The sequence below is a fragment of the Anas platyrhynchos genome, chromosome 18 (genome assembly GCF_047663525.1).
Source record: "Anas platyrhynchos isolate ZD024472 breed Pekin duck chromosome 18, IASCAAS_PekinDuck_T2T, whole genome shotgun sequence".
NCBI classification, from domain to species: domain Eukaryota; kingdom Metazoa; phylum Chordata; class Aves; order Anseriformes; family Anatidae; genus Anas; species Anas platyrhynchos.
The window spans coordinates 11,724,411-11,738,292 of record NC_092604.1 but is presented as its reverse complement, the minus strand read 5'-3'; positions in this window follow the sequence as shown (position 1 = coordinate 11,738,292).

Here is a 13,882-nt window from a genome sequence, read left to right as displayed (position 1 = left end):
CCGCCGGGGGAGGGGACGGGGGAGGACCCGGGGGGGGTGAAGGAGGGGTTAAGGGGGGGTTAATGAAGGGGTACCCGGCCCCCCCGTGGCGGTTTGTGGGGTGCCGGGGGGGCGCGGGACTGGGATATGGAGGGGGGGTGGAGAGGGGGGGGCGCGCACGCCGTGGATCTGGGGGGGGTCCTGGGTGGTTGCCCCGAGGGAAGGTCCCGGTTTTGGGGAGGGAAAGGGGAAAGAGTGGAGGGAGGGGGGGGGTTTGGGGACACTACGCTGAGGTGGTGGGGCTGGGTGGAGGGGTTGGGTGGGAGGCTGGTGGTGTGGGATAAATGGGGGTGGAAGTGGGAAAGGTGCTGTATGGCACGGCACGGCATGGCACGGCATGGGACAGCATGGCATGGCACGGCACAGCATGGCATGGCATGGCACGGCACAGTACAGCACCGAACTGCATTGAACTGCACTGCACAGCACGGCACGGCACTGCATTGCATTGCACAGCACAGCACTGCACAGCATGGCACGGCACAGGACTGCATAGCCCAGCATGGCACAGCACAGTACAGCTCTGCTCTGCATTGCACAGCACAGAACAGCATTGCACGGTGCTGCACAGCACTGCATGGCATGGTACAGTGCTGCACTGCATGGCACAGCACAGCCTGGCACAGCATGGCACAGCACAGCCCACCTTCCTGCAGTGCTCACAGCACCATTTCCTTCCCTTGTGTGACAAAATGGGCTGCAGTGCAGGGGGCACTCACTGCTCTGCCCCCTCACCTGTGCCCATTGCTCACCTGAGATTTGTGGTTTTGGGATCGGGGAGCAGGGACCAGGCAGGAGCTTGTGAGCCCCCCCCCCAGCGCCGCATGGCCCAGCTCCATGGTGGGGATGCTCCAGCGCTGTCCCCTCGGCGAGGAAATCCTGCAGGACTCGCTTGGAGGTCGCGCTGAAGGACAGGACGGTGTGACCTGCACGTGTCCCCAGGGCACAGCCCTGAACTACCCGCTGTCTGCAGCAATCCCGTTCGCTGCCACCGCCAAAGCCAGCGCGGTGGTTTCCCAGCACCTTATCTGGTTTGTTTTTGTCATTAAGTTGGTTCTTGCCACCTACGACTTCCCACTTTCGTTGGCTCCTACCTGTGCTATCACAGTCGGTCCTGGGCACGTTCCCCAGCTTGGGCCCTGCTCTTTTGAACACTTGTGCAAACGTCCCACGGAGGGGGCACGACCCACAGGGGGGCTCCCACAGGCGGGGGGCACTGGCAGGACCCCGGCATCCCAAGGGACGGGGCTTGGAGGGAGCACATGCAGCACCTGCTCTCCTTGGGGAAGGGGCGAGCGAGCTGTGGTGCTGGTACGAAGCATGGATGCTGCCTCCCCATAAATCACGAGGGAATTTGTTTTTGACAAAGTCCCTCAACGTCGGCAGTAAGCTGACACCTGCGCTGACCTCTAACTGCAGTCGCGGGCTAGAGCCCGGCCGGCCCCGTGTGCACGGCCTCGGCTCTGCCGGCTGCCTCCAGCTCTGCCCCGTTCCTCCACACCGTCTCCCTGCCATTTCCCTGCCATGGAAAGCCTTTGAAGCATCACAAAGAAAAGCGGAATTATCCGAAGGAGCTCTGCTCGGGACTTGGGAACACGAGGAAATTTTCATTCCAAATTTCACTCTACAGCCTAAAAAGTCTCGTTTTGTTTTCTTGTTTCTCTAAGCCCTAAGTATTAAAATCAGTGAACCTATTTGCATGATTAAAGTGAGCAGTGTTAGCCCTATGCCTTCGAAATAAATTTCAAAGGAATAACAAAAACCTCTTTAAAGTATGAGCCTCTTTCTGTCTGCTTTGCATATAAGATTGTGTCAGAACTTCTTTGAATCTGGAAGTTTCTTTTCTCTCACACATTTATCATTTTGAGGCTGCCTTAAAATCTGCAAAGAAATATCCCCATATTTTAAAAATCAACATCAGATCCTTAGAGCTGCTCAAGGCTGAGGAATTTCATTAGCACTCGACACTTTAAAAAACAGTGTCAGGTCAGGACAAACACATTTTCTTTGCTGCGCAAGATAAAATTGTTTTTTTAGAAATGATGCATGAGAAATATGTCCCCATACCGCACTCGGAGATAAAGCAATCATAGTCTCCTTAAACGTGACATTCCCTGTTCCTCTTCCCTGTGCTTCACAGAGGGATCTCACCGCAATGCTCCAGGTCTGTCCGCACCCACCTGGGCGCCCGCTCGCTGGCTCACGGGGGGGGGAAACGGGGCGAGCAGCCCACCCCGGGGGCACGGAGCAGCCGGGGGGGCTGGGGGCATCCTGCCCTTCCCCGGGTGCTTACATAGGACAGAAAATGTGGCTTGCCAAGGGCCTTTCCTCAGCTTCGGAGGAGAGCAGAAAGCCTGCTAATGCGCCAGCCCGGAGACCGCCGCTGCTCCCTTCAGCCATGGGCATTTTAAAAATGTTCTGTGATGGAGAAAGAAACATTTCTTAAGTACCATTTGATGTCTCCGAATGGCTCCAGGGCTAGAGAAAACATGTTTATTTACTACTGTGCTGAATTTAATGCAAAAGATTGGTTCAGAGACTAGAGGAAACAAAATAGGCAACATTTTCCGTAATGTCTGCAAAGTGTTCTTGGGATGATGAAAATATTTTCTTTCTTTCTCTCTCTTCCCTGCATTTTTTTTTAATCAAGCATTTCAAATTGAAGAACGGCTTGAGGGCTGAAGAAATCACTTGATAAAACACCCAACATTTACATTCTTGCAGGAGACAAGCTAACGTTTTATTTTTTTTTTTTTTTCCATCCAAACAGTAGTTAGTGCAGCAGTGGAAATAAAACTGCAGCACGGCACATCTGCGTTAACCCTTCCTGGCTGCAGCTCTCACGTTAAACATTAGCCACCCACTGCAAAGCTTTAGAGATGCTGTTCCCTTTCCAAATCCCAGGCTGTAAGGACTCTGAGGATGGTTGAGATACCCTTTATGGTGCTTCCCAGCTTGATTTTTAAACACCTGCGTGAGGGAGCTGGGCTGCCTGGGTACCTCACCTGGAGCTGCCAGGGAGCCTGTGGCAAAATCATGTGTTGTACCACGACTCTGAACAAAGCCAGGGAAAACCAACTCGTTTTGTAGAGACGTGGCTTTCAAGTAAACTCCATAATGAGCAAGACCCACAAGATCTTTCCATTCCTCACACCTTCAGAGGGCTGAAAAAAAGATCCGTGGCCGTAACAGGACGCATTCTTGTAGCTGGGACACAAGTTTGCTTTGTGGGTAGAAAAAGTGTTATCTACTTAGTCTAATACATGCAACCAGTGTTTGTCTTGCACTGTGAACTACAAGGCAATCTGGAAAGGAGAGAAAATTACTTGCTACCAGAAACCTTTCTTTTGATGGTACATTTAGCTAACACTTCAGCGTAATTGGTATTCGTACGAGAGGAGAGGACACAGCAGCTGTATGACAGCCGTGCAAAGTTCAGGGGGATTAACACACCATCATGGATAGCAGTAAACGGCAAAGCAAAATGTATCCGAAAGCCTCGTTTACATATTTTATTTGTTTATGGCAGAGGGATTTGCCTGTTTCTCTCCCAAACAACCTCAGCCAGGTGATGAGTGCTGGGTGTCCTGCAAGAGCAGGGACAGCCTTACACGTCCCTGTGCAGAATCTGGCCAGCTGAAGGGAGCAAAGAGTGTGCTCCCAGGGGGTTTGCTGTGGGAGGACACACGGGTCCTGGCCATGGGGAGCCGTGCAGACACCCAGTGACACCCCACTCAGCCACAAAGCTCAAAATGGGCCTGCAGTTAGGCACCATGCCCATGTCTCCTTTCAGGCCTGGAGATAAAGAGGTTAAATGGCAACTGGGGACCATCACAGGAATTCACCCAGCCGCTCTGCAGCCTTAGTCTTCTGCTCTTTTGCTCCTTGAGCACTCCGTGGTGTCTTCATTTCGCTTCCCCCCCTTGGAGCTAGGCCCCGCTCCAAATGGCAGCACGGCCTGGCGCCTCCCGCAGCTCCCGGGCAGGGCCTCCTCCTGCATCGCCCCTCACACAGAGTTTCACAAGTCGCTTGTGGAACAAGGCAGTGCCCGGCGAGAATTGGGCTGTAACAGTTGTGGGTTTTTAGAAATAAAGCTCTTTCCGCGGAGCAGCAAGGCGAGGAGCAGGCATCTCAGCGATAGGCAGCACGGCGTGAGTGGCGGGTGTTTGGCCTACAGCCAGGCTTATTGTTTTCCATTAAAATGGTTAGGAATAAGTTAAAATAAACAGAATTTGGGAGTGCCTCCAAGGGGTCTGCATTGTCCTGACTAAGCCGGTACAAGGTCGTGTGTAAAAAGGCTTTACTTATTTGTACATGCAGAAAGCCTTGAGCTCCTGTCATGAGAATTGCTCCAGAAGTGCCTGGCATTGCTTCTTTCCTTTCTGGGCCTCCCAAGAGACGAGGGTATGACAATAACAAAAATAATGTATCATTGGCCTTTTAAATAGCCGTTCATTACGTAATGGTACAGTGACCGTGAAACAGGAGGAGAGAAAACCCGGTCCCAGGAGGCATTTTCACTTTGGCTGCATTAATTCACACACCAGGGGCTGAATGCCTCGGTTTGCTGAATTTCCTGGGCTCCGATGCTGGAAGGAAGCACCGCGGCTCCTGACCTCCCTGTACACAGGCTGCAGGCTCCTCTCCCAGGAGCAGCATTAAAATAAAATTTTCAGGAAAAAACATCTACTTTCATCTTGAGAATGCAAAGTGTTTGTGGATAGATACCTCTTCTTGTAAATGATCCTGATGGTTAATTGCCTTTACTGCTCAGAAATTTTATTTAATTTGACTTGGCACAATTCACGAGATTAAAATACCTTTGCTTTCAGATGCTTCTTCCACGCCCAGGGACCCAGCTGCTCAACTTTCTCTTCAGTTAAATGAAAGAACTCAGCTCGCCAGCTTGTTTCCCAGCCCCAGCTCTTCTGGCGATGCTCTGCCGAGCTCCCCACGTGCTTCCTGGCCCATCTTGAAGCCTGGGCATCCCTTTGGGATGCAGCTTCCTGCTATTTCTGCCCAGGAGTGTTCGGTCTCACCTGTCCCAAACCACTTGCGGCCTGCTGTAAGCCATCCCTACAAGTCCTCTCCTCTCTTTCACAAGCCCTAAGGTCTGGCCATGCTCTCTGCTCCCCACACATGACAACACATCTCCAGTGTGAGTACCTTGCCAAACCGCCTGGTGACTGCAGTGATATGTGACAGGTTTATCTCTCACTGCATTGTGTTGTATTTTGGGGACACGGAGCAGCACCGGTGACGTATCTCGCACCCCAACTCCCTGCAGCACGTTGCTGACATAACCAATGCTTTTTCAATGTCTTTCTTGAACCGCAATTCCAATTAACTTAAAAAGCCCAAAAGAGACCACTGAGCAACTAACTGCAGGGTGTTCAGCCTCTCCCTAAAGATTCCCTTCCATCCCTCACCGCTTTGTGATTTAGATGCACAGCAGCATAACCAAGGTGCCTAAAATCAGGTGGTTTTGGAGGGGCAAGTAATGCTGGCCAGGTAGGTTTGTGTCTGTGTTGCAGGAGACACCTCCATCACCAGCAGGAAGGAAAAACCGCCCGGGGGGAAGCCAGGCAGTTAATTTTTGCCAGTTAAGCACGTAAATGACAGACTGGCATAATTGGTCTGTGTTCCCCGCTCCTTTCTGCAGAACATTTGGGTTTGAAACGCCTGTGATGTGGCAGATACAGCGAGTTGCTCATGTCGGAGCGGTGGCTCCCAGTCAGTATTTGGGTGCTGGAGGAGGAAAACAGCAGCCCTGGCTCAGGGCAGGCTGCAAGCCCTGCTCCCAGGGGACCCATGCTTGGTGTCCCCAGCAGGGAAGAAGCTGTTTCACCCCTGGAAACAGGCTCACAATGACACCAAAGATTTTATCTCGTAACACTGGCATGTGGAGAGCTAAAGCAGCAGGTCTGGGCTGGCCGGTACTTCTGTACTGAGAGACAAGTGGGGCAGGAGAAAACACCGCCTGGTGCAGTGCCTCCCATTTGCATACCGATACGGGCAGAGGTCGTTCTGCTGGGACAGCCAGCTGCAAGCTACAATAAAATGGGGCACGGACCCCAGGCACCTGGAAAAAACAAGAGGGGCTGAAATTTACCTGCGGGCCTCATCTGACCGCTGCTCCCCAGCTGCCCTTGGCACTGCAAGGCCACTCCTGTGAAGCCCTCCGGGGAAGCCGGGTGTTATTGTCTTTAGTTTCAGTCACACCGACTTCTCCCCAGGATAAACGTTCCACGTGGCTTGTTCTGCAGAGCTGACGGAGGATTTTAAGACGGCAGATCCCAAAGATGACCTCTCCCATAATCTTGGTGCACTGCACAAAAAAGATTTCCAAAACGACTCCTGCTGCTGCTGAAGCCAAGCCAAAACTCTTAATATTTTCCACACAAACAGTGTGATCTTATCATGGGAGCTGCAGTCAGGCCCGCACGTTGGCACAGCTACTTTACTATTGCGGGGAAAATCTCAATTTGAGAAATTTTCGAGTAGCCGTGATCGCTCCTGAAGCGCAGCCTTACTCTTTGTTCTGTTCTCTCTCTGGACAATGCTGCGAGGGGTGAGAAAACTCCGTCAGCCTGAGACCTACTGGAAAGAAGACTTCAGCCTCTTGATTTTCCAGCAGATTTCCCACAATAGTTTTGAGAACTTTTGTTTCCCACTGTTAAAGGGGGATTTAATTCTGATCTCCTCCTTGGGAGCTTGGCAGTGACATGACGTCCTGCCTGGCCCTTGGCTTCTCCATCACCACGGGACCTGCTCCAGGTGCTGCTGCTCCTGGTTGGCACCAAGGGAATCAAGAGGGCCTGGCTGTGTGCAGGGAAGCGTGGAAAAAACCCTCCGTGATTTACCCACACGAGGTTCAATAAACATTAGATCTGATGGCATTCATCGTTTTTTCATAGCATGCTCGATTACTGCCTCAGTTATTGCTCAAATGACATCATTCCTGGCACAGGAATTGATTGATTTTTTAATGAATATTCATATGGCATTTCAGCCAGGAGTAGGCATTAATATTCCAAGAAAGAAGAATGAAACGCACATCCTAATTTAATGAATGATTGTAAATATGTATCTGATGGATAATGTGACGACGAACATTTCGAAAGGCATCCATAGTCACCTCTGACGCTTCCCTGAGGAACAAAGGGAAAACCAGGGCGCAGGAAGGGCTAACGGGGCGAGCTGGGACCTGGGCACCCCTCAGGGTGCTTTCACCCAGCCCAGCCCCAAATTCCCATTGCTGAGGCTGAGGCTCTCCGTGGGGAGGCAGGAGGCGAGGAGAGGAGAAGGCAGAGAGCTCCGACCCCGTGTCCTCGCCATCCCCGTCCCACGCCACCGGAGAGCCGGGGCCTTTCCCTCCGCCGTGGCAGGAGGCACAGCGCCAGCTCCGTCCTCCGGGCCGCCCTGTCATGTTCGATACGCCTCACCGTGTTAGGAATTCCAGGCTCGCGGTCCCCACTTGTACATATATTTGTCAGACACTCTGAAGATGTCTCCCTGTTCCGAGCGCTGATCCTTTGTGAAGGCGACAGTTGTAGTGCTTAAAGAGAGGCAGCGGGCCGGCTTCTCCCCCGGCTCATGCCAGTCCCAGCCCAGGGAAGTATTAAAATACAGGCTTAGTGTTGTCGCCTCTTAAACACACGTTTAATTTAAATATGTGGTCAGGCCCGTGGGGACGGTGAGCACCTAAAGCATCCTCTGGAAGCAGGGCTTAAATCAGGGCATCGCCGTTAAAGTCAGCGAGGTGACAGGCGTGGAAGGCTATTTATACCCAGCGGCTTTCCATTGTGCAAGGCAGAGAACAGCCCCTTCTGCTGACGAAGCAGAAACGCGCCTCATCCCCACATGAAATGGAAAAAAAAAGCGATACCCTAAATCCGCCGCAATCACAGCCACAACTGCACTGAGGTCTCCCCAGGATCGAGGAGGAGGAGCTGGGACCCCAACGGGTGCAGAACTCGTGTGTGTTTTTTTTTTTCCCCTCTCCAATCAAATCAACCACTTGCTATTCCTCTTAGCAGCTGGCAGCTGGCAGGGAAAAAAAAAAAAAAAAAAAAAAAAAAAAGATACCTTTGCAGGCCAGCTCCTGAAAATCTGACTTAAGCGAGCAGCCGGGGACCATGGCTCTGTTCCCCCAGCGCTCCCAGGAGCAGCCCTGCAGCCAGGGCTCTTGTTTGCACATCTCGGTGCGTGGGACCGAGTTTGCCGATAAAAATATATACAAAGTTATGCTTGGTATGGAACAAGCAGGCAGTAGCTGCTGAAGACTTCACGACATCCTGCTGCTGGCGCGCCTCCAAAATACCAAAACAAAACAAAATTCAGTTGGCATCTCTGCAGATTGGAGCGAGTTTGCTTTTTGCGGCAATTGCTGAACAAACGTTTCGGTGCTGTGCCGCCTCCCCCGCCCCTGCCTTCTCCCCCGAATCATGTGCTAGAAGGATGCAGAAGATGTTCAAGGTCGTGGGAGGCCACTGAGCGGACCCCCCCTGCCCATCTCCCGTGCCACCCCGGTGCCTTCTCCCAATGGGTTCACCCCAGGGCTTCGGCTTCCCATCACACCACATACTTTTGGACCTCACCACGGCGGTGCAGCGTGCACAGGGCTGAATTCAAGCCCCCGTGCTTGCCTTTCACACGCAAAAAACAAGCTCCTTGTCCTGCCGAGGGTCCCACCCGTGTACCCCAGCCGTTTTTTTTTGATGCCAGCCGGGAGCTCCAAGGGCAGCGCAGCCAGCCTGGGGAAAAACCCGCAGCAGTGCCCTGCAGTGGGGGACTTCAGGGTTTGGCCTCATATTTCTTGTGCCACGCGCTGACACAAATCAATGTACACCTCCTGTATGTACGCACATTGCGACTTGACCTTCTGAGCATCGCTTTCAAATGTTTTATTTATTTCCCCGAGAACAGGCAGTTTTGTTCGAGAACACAAGGTGAAATTCCGACCTCGCTGAAGGCACTGTGAGCCTTTGCCATCGACTCCAGTGGAACCAGACATTTATCCCGAGCTATTACCAGGTTACAGGGCTCGGTTCTTGCTTCGCTTCTTAGCTGACGTTTGATGCTTTAAAGGAAGACCCAACAAATCCTTGAGCCCTTTTGTGCACGCCCAACATTCCCAAAGAGAGAAAAAAGCAGCACCAGTCCCCTCCTGCCCTCTCGGGGAGGCAGTTACGGGTCTTGAGGCATGAAAATTGCTCGCCCTCATGGTAGCACATCGCTACCACGTTGTTACCTATCACCAAAATTACCTTTTTTTCTCAAAACTGAGCAGTGCATTCACCTCCTTCTGAAGGCATTCATAACGTGCGAATACAGGCATGATTTAAACAATCCCTGCAGAAACCAACAGTTCTGCTATCACAGAGACTTTGGGCAGCCAGGTGTCACAAACACATCGCCACCTGCCCTGGCTGGCACCGCCGAGCCCTGCAGAGCAGCCCCCGGGCTCAGCGCGGTGTGTGCCGTGCTGCCCGCCTCGCCTGCAGCCCGAGGAGCTCTCTTTGTGTGCTGTCTTCATCAAATGCTCTCAGTGAAATGCTGCCTTCTTCTGTTTATTTGTCACAACTGATGCTCTGGTGAGCGGTAAATAGGAAATTTGTTGGCAAATCAGCAGCGCCAGCCTGGGACCCAGCTTCTCGGGGAAAAGGAGGAAGCAGCAGTGCCTACACCGCACACGGCCACGAGCAAAAGCTTTTCCAAGAAACCATTCGGCAGCTTTCATTTGAAGTTTACATGAAAAAAAGAAAAAGAAAACCTTGGAAGAATTTCTCTTGGCTTGGAGTTTTTTTATAAAATACACGTTTCAAGCCACCTCTACCTGCCTGGGGTGGCTCAGTGTGAGCAGGTCCCCAAGGCCACATTGGTCCCCAAGCACAGGGGTGCTGGCAGCGGGCTGGTGTGAAATGGCACCTTCGTGACAGCAGGGACACCACCAACAAAGCACATCAGCAGCAGTCAGTCCTTCTGAGGTCTGCATGCACGGGGTCACTGTCCCCACACAGCTTCAGCCCCCCTGGATGTCTGGACAACCGAGCAGGAGTCCTCACGGGCTTTTAAAACACACAGCGCCGTGATTTCTGTTCATTTTTCGAGGCAGGGAGAGAAGGCTCCTACGAAAAAAGCCCTCTTTGCCCATCTAAATTCTCCCCATTACTGAGCAAATGGTTTGCAACAGCAAATTTATTCCGCAGCGTCTCCCGTGCTCTTTTTTTTTTCCCTGTTGTTTGAAAAAGCCACAAACAGATTGTGATTTTCTCTAACGGATTCACCATCTGGGAAATTTTTCATGCAACTCCTTTCCTCAGTGGGAGCAAGTTACTCAGAGGGGAATTCCCAGCAGAGAGCAGAATCTGAAGGGATGGGTGGTTCATTTAATTAGCATGCATAATCCCGACGTCCTTACTCAGGCAAAACTCTCACCAGGGCCAACAGGAGATTTATTTTTTATTTTTTTTTGAAAGAACCAGCTAAGGCCTTTGGTATTTGTCTCTTGGTGTTATAAACGGCATTTTCCATGCAAGGGAAAGTTGGCTTTTGTGTGTGTTAGCTCTGATCTACTCCAGCCCCGTGCCCGAGGTCAGGATGTGGCCCTTGGAGGCTCCGTCACGCGGCCGGGCGCTGTGGGGGAGCTCCGGGAGCTGCTCCCTTTCGCACACTTCCCAGCCTGGGCCAACATCCCACACTTCTGACCGACCACGCTCTGCGGCCCCAGACTGTGGGCTGGAGGGCAGCGGGGAAAGAGGCTCTGTGAGACCTCAGCTGGGGCCAGCGCAGCGTTTGCGCAGCCCCAGGACAAGTTTGGTGCTCGGTTTCCCTCCCAGATGAATTCAGTGCTCGAAAAAGAAGCTGGAGACGTGGGCAAGCTCCTTTTATCCGTGCTGAGAAGCTGGTAAAGCAGCCGGAGCCCAGCCTCCGATCTCAAGCCGCTCGAGCAGGGAGCTCGGAGAGGGCCCTGACAGCGCGGCTCTGCCTCACCCCGGCGCAGTCTGGAGAGCTGCACAAGCTCTGAACGCTGAGCAATCCTCCCTGACTCATCACTGGACAAAACTTCGCTTTGAAGTGACATTTTCTGGGCACGATGACTGCTTTGAAGCGGGAAGACAAAATTAGTGCAGAGAGTTGGCAGGTGAAGAAATGAGATTTTTTTTTTTTCCCCGGCAGCAGAGCTGTCCAGGAGCTATGGAAACCTTGTTTGGCTAAATCAAATCATGGGAAGATAACAGGGCTTCATATTTTCCAGCGACGTCTTCCCTGGAACAGCATGCTATCTGTGTGTGTGCTAGAGCCTCCAGAACAGCCAGAGCCGTTCCTGAAAGTAAACGTGCCCACTGCTTTCTGTGACCGGGAATAAATGCTGCCTCCTGCCCCACAGAGGGGAAAAAAAAATATCACAGGCTTCGGAGAGCCCTGGGAAGAATTACAAGGAGCTTTTAGTGAGGTGCCCGGGTAGGTGCTCACCGTAGGGACTGAGCAAACGAGGCCTCCCCGAGGAGACGGCAAAGGCTCGTGTATTTAAATATAACATTAATAGCAGAAATTGCATTCTTTTACAGTACTTCCCTGAGCCTTTTGCTGTCGTTGAGCACGATGCTCCACAGCACTCAACCAACGTCGCCATCTGCCACCAGGCACATTTCTGAGCGCCGCTTACTGTTCCTCCTGCAATCCTAAAAAGGAGAAGGCATCCATCCTTGCCCAAGTCACCCCGTGTTGCAAGCCTTCTTCCCCTTTCTTTCGAGTCCTCCGCTGTGATTCTTCAGCTGCTCGGTTTGGAGCATCTCTTCCATGCAAAGCCGTGGCTGCTCTATCCACACAAATTCCTCTCCAGGAGCTGAGCCCCAACACCATCTGCAATGGCTCTCTCTGTGCCTTGCCAGTCACTGGGGAGCAAATCCTGTCTGGTTTATGGATTTCACGCTGCTGCACATCACTGTAGCACCTTCCACCTAAGAGCAACAGGAATTATGATGTCGATCAGAAGTGGCAGTCCTTCAAATCACTCCAACGCCCCTGATGGGCAAAGCCTAGGAGCTAGAAATCCAGGCTGTACCCAGCCATCAGCACATCACTGAATGACCTTTCCAGGAGGCAAAAGCAGCGTTTTCCCCAACTCTGTTATCTTTCTGAGCCATAACCACAGAGGGCCTGATTGTCCCCTCCTCTGTTCCTGCTGTATTTGCACCAGTGCAGAGGGGAAGAGGATGTAGGCTCTCCCCGCATCAGAACGATACCAGCACCACAGAGCTGTTCCTTTTTCTCCATAAGCAATCGACCCATCAACATGTTATAAAAAAAAAAATTACTTTAATGTAGGTGGCATGTTCCGTACAGAATTTAACAGGCACCCAAAACACCAACTGTTCTCGTGTTCTGCAGCGTTAACGAGGTGAAGCTCCAACACTTGGGTCTTGTTTGTGCATTCCCAGGCTAGGCAAGAGGCCGAGGCAGCTTTGCCACCGCACGCACCAGCACCTCCCTGCCCTTACACCCACACCACACTCAGCTCTGGTGGGCAGGAGGCACTGGGGAAACCCTCCCAAGAGGCAGGGCAGGGCTGGCACGGGGCCGGGAGGGACAGGCTGCCCCAAATCAGCATTTCTAGTGTTTTTCCTAAGTGCCCTCAAGGCCATTTGTAGCCCGGTAAGCACAATAGCAATATTTAAAGCCCAAACATGGCAGCAAGAAAGCAAACAAACAAACAAAATAACATGAGAGGGAACAAGCTAGCTGCTCTTGTTCGGGACGGCATCAGCGTGAAGGAATGTTAAAATATAAATTCCAAAAGATTTTAAAGTTACAGCCATTTAAACAGCCAGACAGGGAAGACAACATACTTCAAAGCCTGATCTACCCCGTCCAGCATCAATGACTTTGGAAAGATTAAAAAAAAACAATCCCAAAGAGCACAAACTTCCCCAGAGCTGCCAGTACCTGCTTTGCATTAGGCATTTCTGGCAAGGAGCACTACGAGCCATTTGTCTGCCTTGAAAAGCAGAAAGTCCAGCTCCCGTCCGTTTCCTTATTTGCTGTGTTATAGCAAATGTTTTTCCCCCTCTTTATTAAAAATGCCAGGTTTCTCAATGAAAATATTATGGGGAAAATAAACAGCTTGTTCTTTGCACATACTTAACATTTATTCTGCCTTTTCCTCCCACCCTGTTGTGGCTTGGCTCCCCTTAAGCTTGTAAGGAACTTGTAGAATCTCAACTCCTTGAGAAAAAATGTTTTGGCAAAGCAATCCTAAAAGCCTTGAAAAAAAAAATCTCAAAAACACTGAATTTAAATTCTGAATCATTACCAAGATCTTACTTATTCCGCAGTCTCCTGGGGATGTTGTGAGGTTTAATTAGCTCTAGCTGGAAAACGCTCTGAAGAGAAGTGCCGTGAAGGTGCCAAATGCTGCTCTACTCATGTAGATCTAAAATGTTCAAATTATTACATCATAAAACAAATCATTTGAAAATTAACTCCTTTTCCTTGCCAGCGTGCCTTCAAAGGGAGCTCCTTTCCCCCCGTAGGCTGGTTGTATCAAACTGCCTGAGCGCTGCAAGGTGTTCAAGTGCTGGTTAACGACCAAGAACGAGAGCATTTTGAACCTCACCTTGCCTCCAAGGTCTCCTCAATTATTTAATCTTCAGGTTGTCCGTCTTTGTGTGCAGCTGCACTCCAGATTCAGGGCCTTCTGACAGCAGTTTGGCTGTGTTTGTAACAGAATGGGCAATCGCTTCCCACTGTCTTCTAAGCAACCTCTCCCCGAGCTCTCTCTCTCTCGAGGAACAGTTGAAGATTTGGCAAACGCTCCTTTTTTTGTGATTTGGTGGGG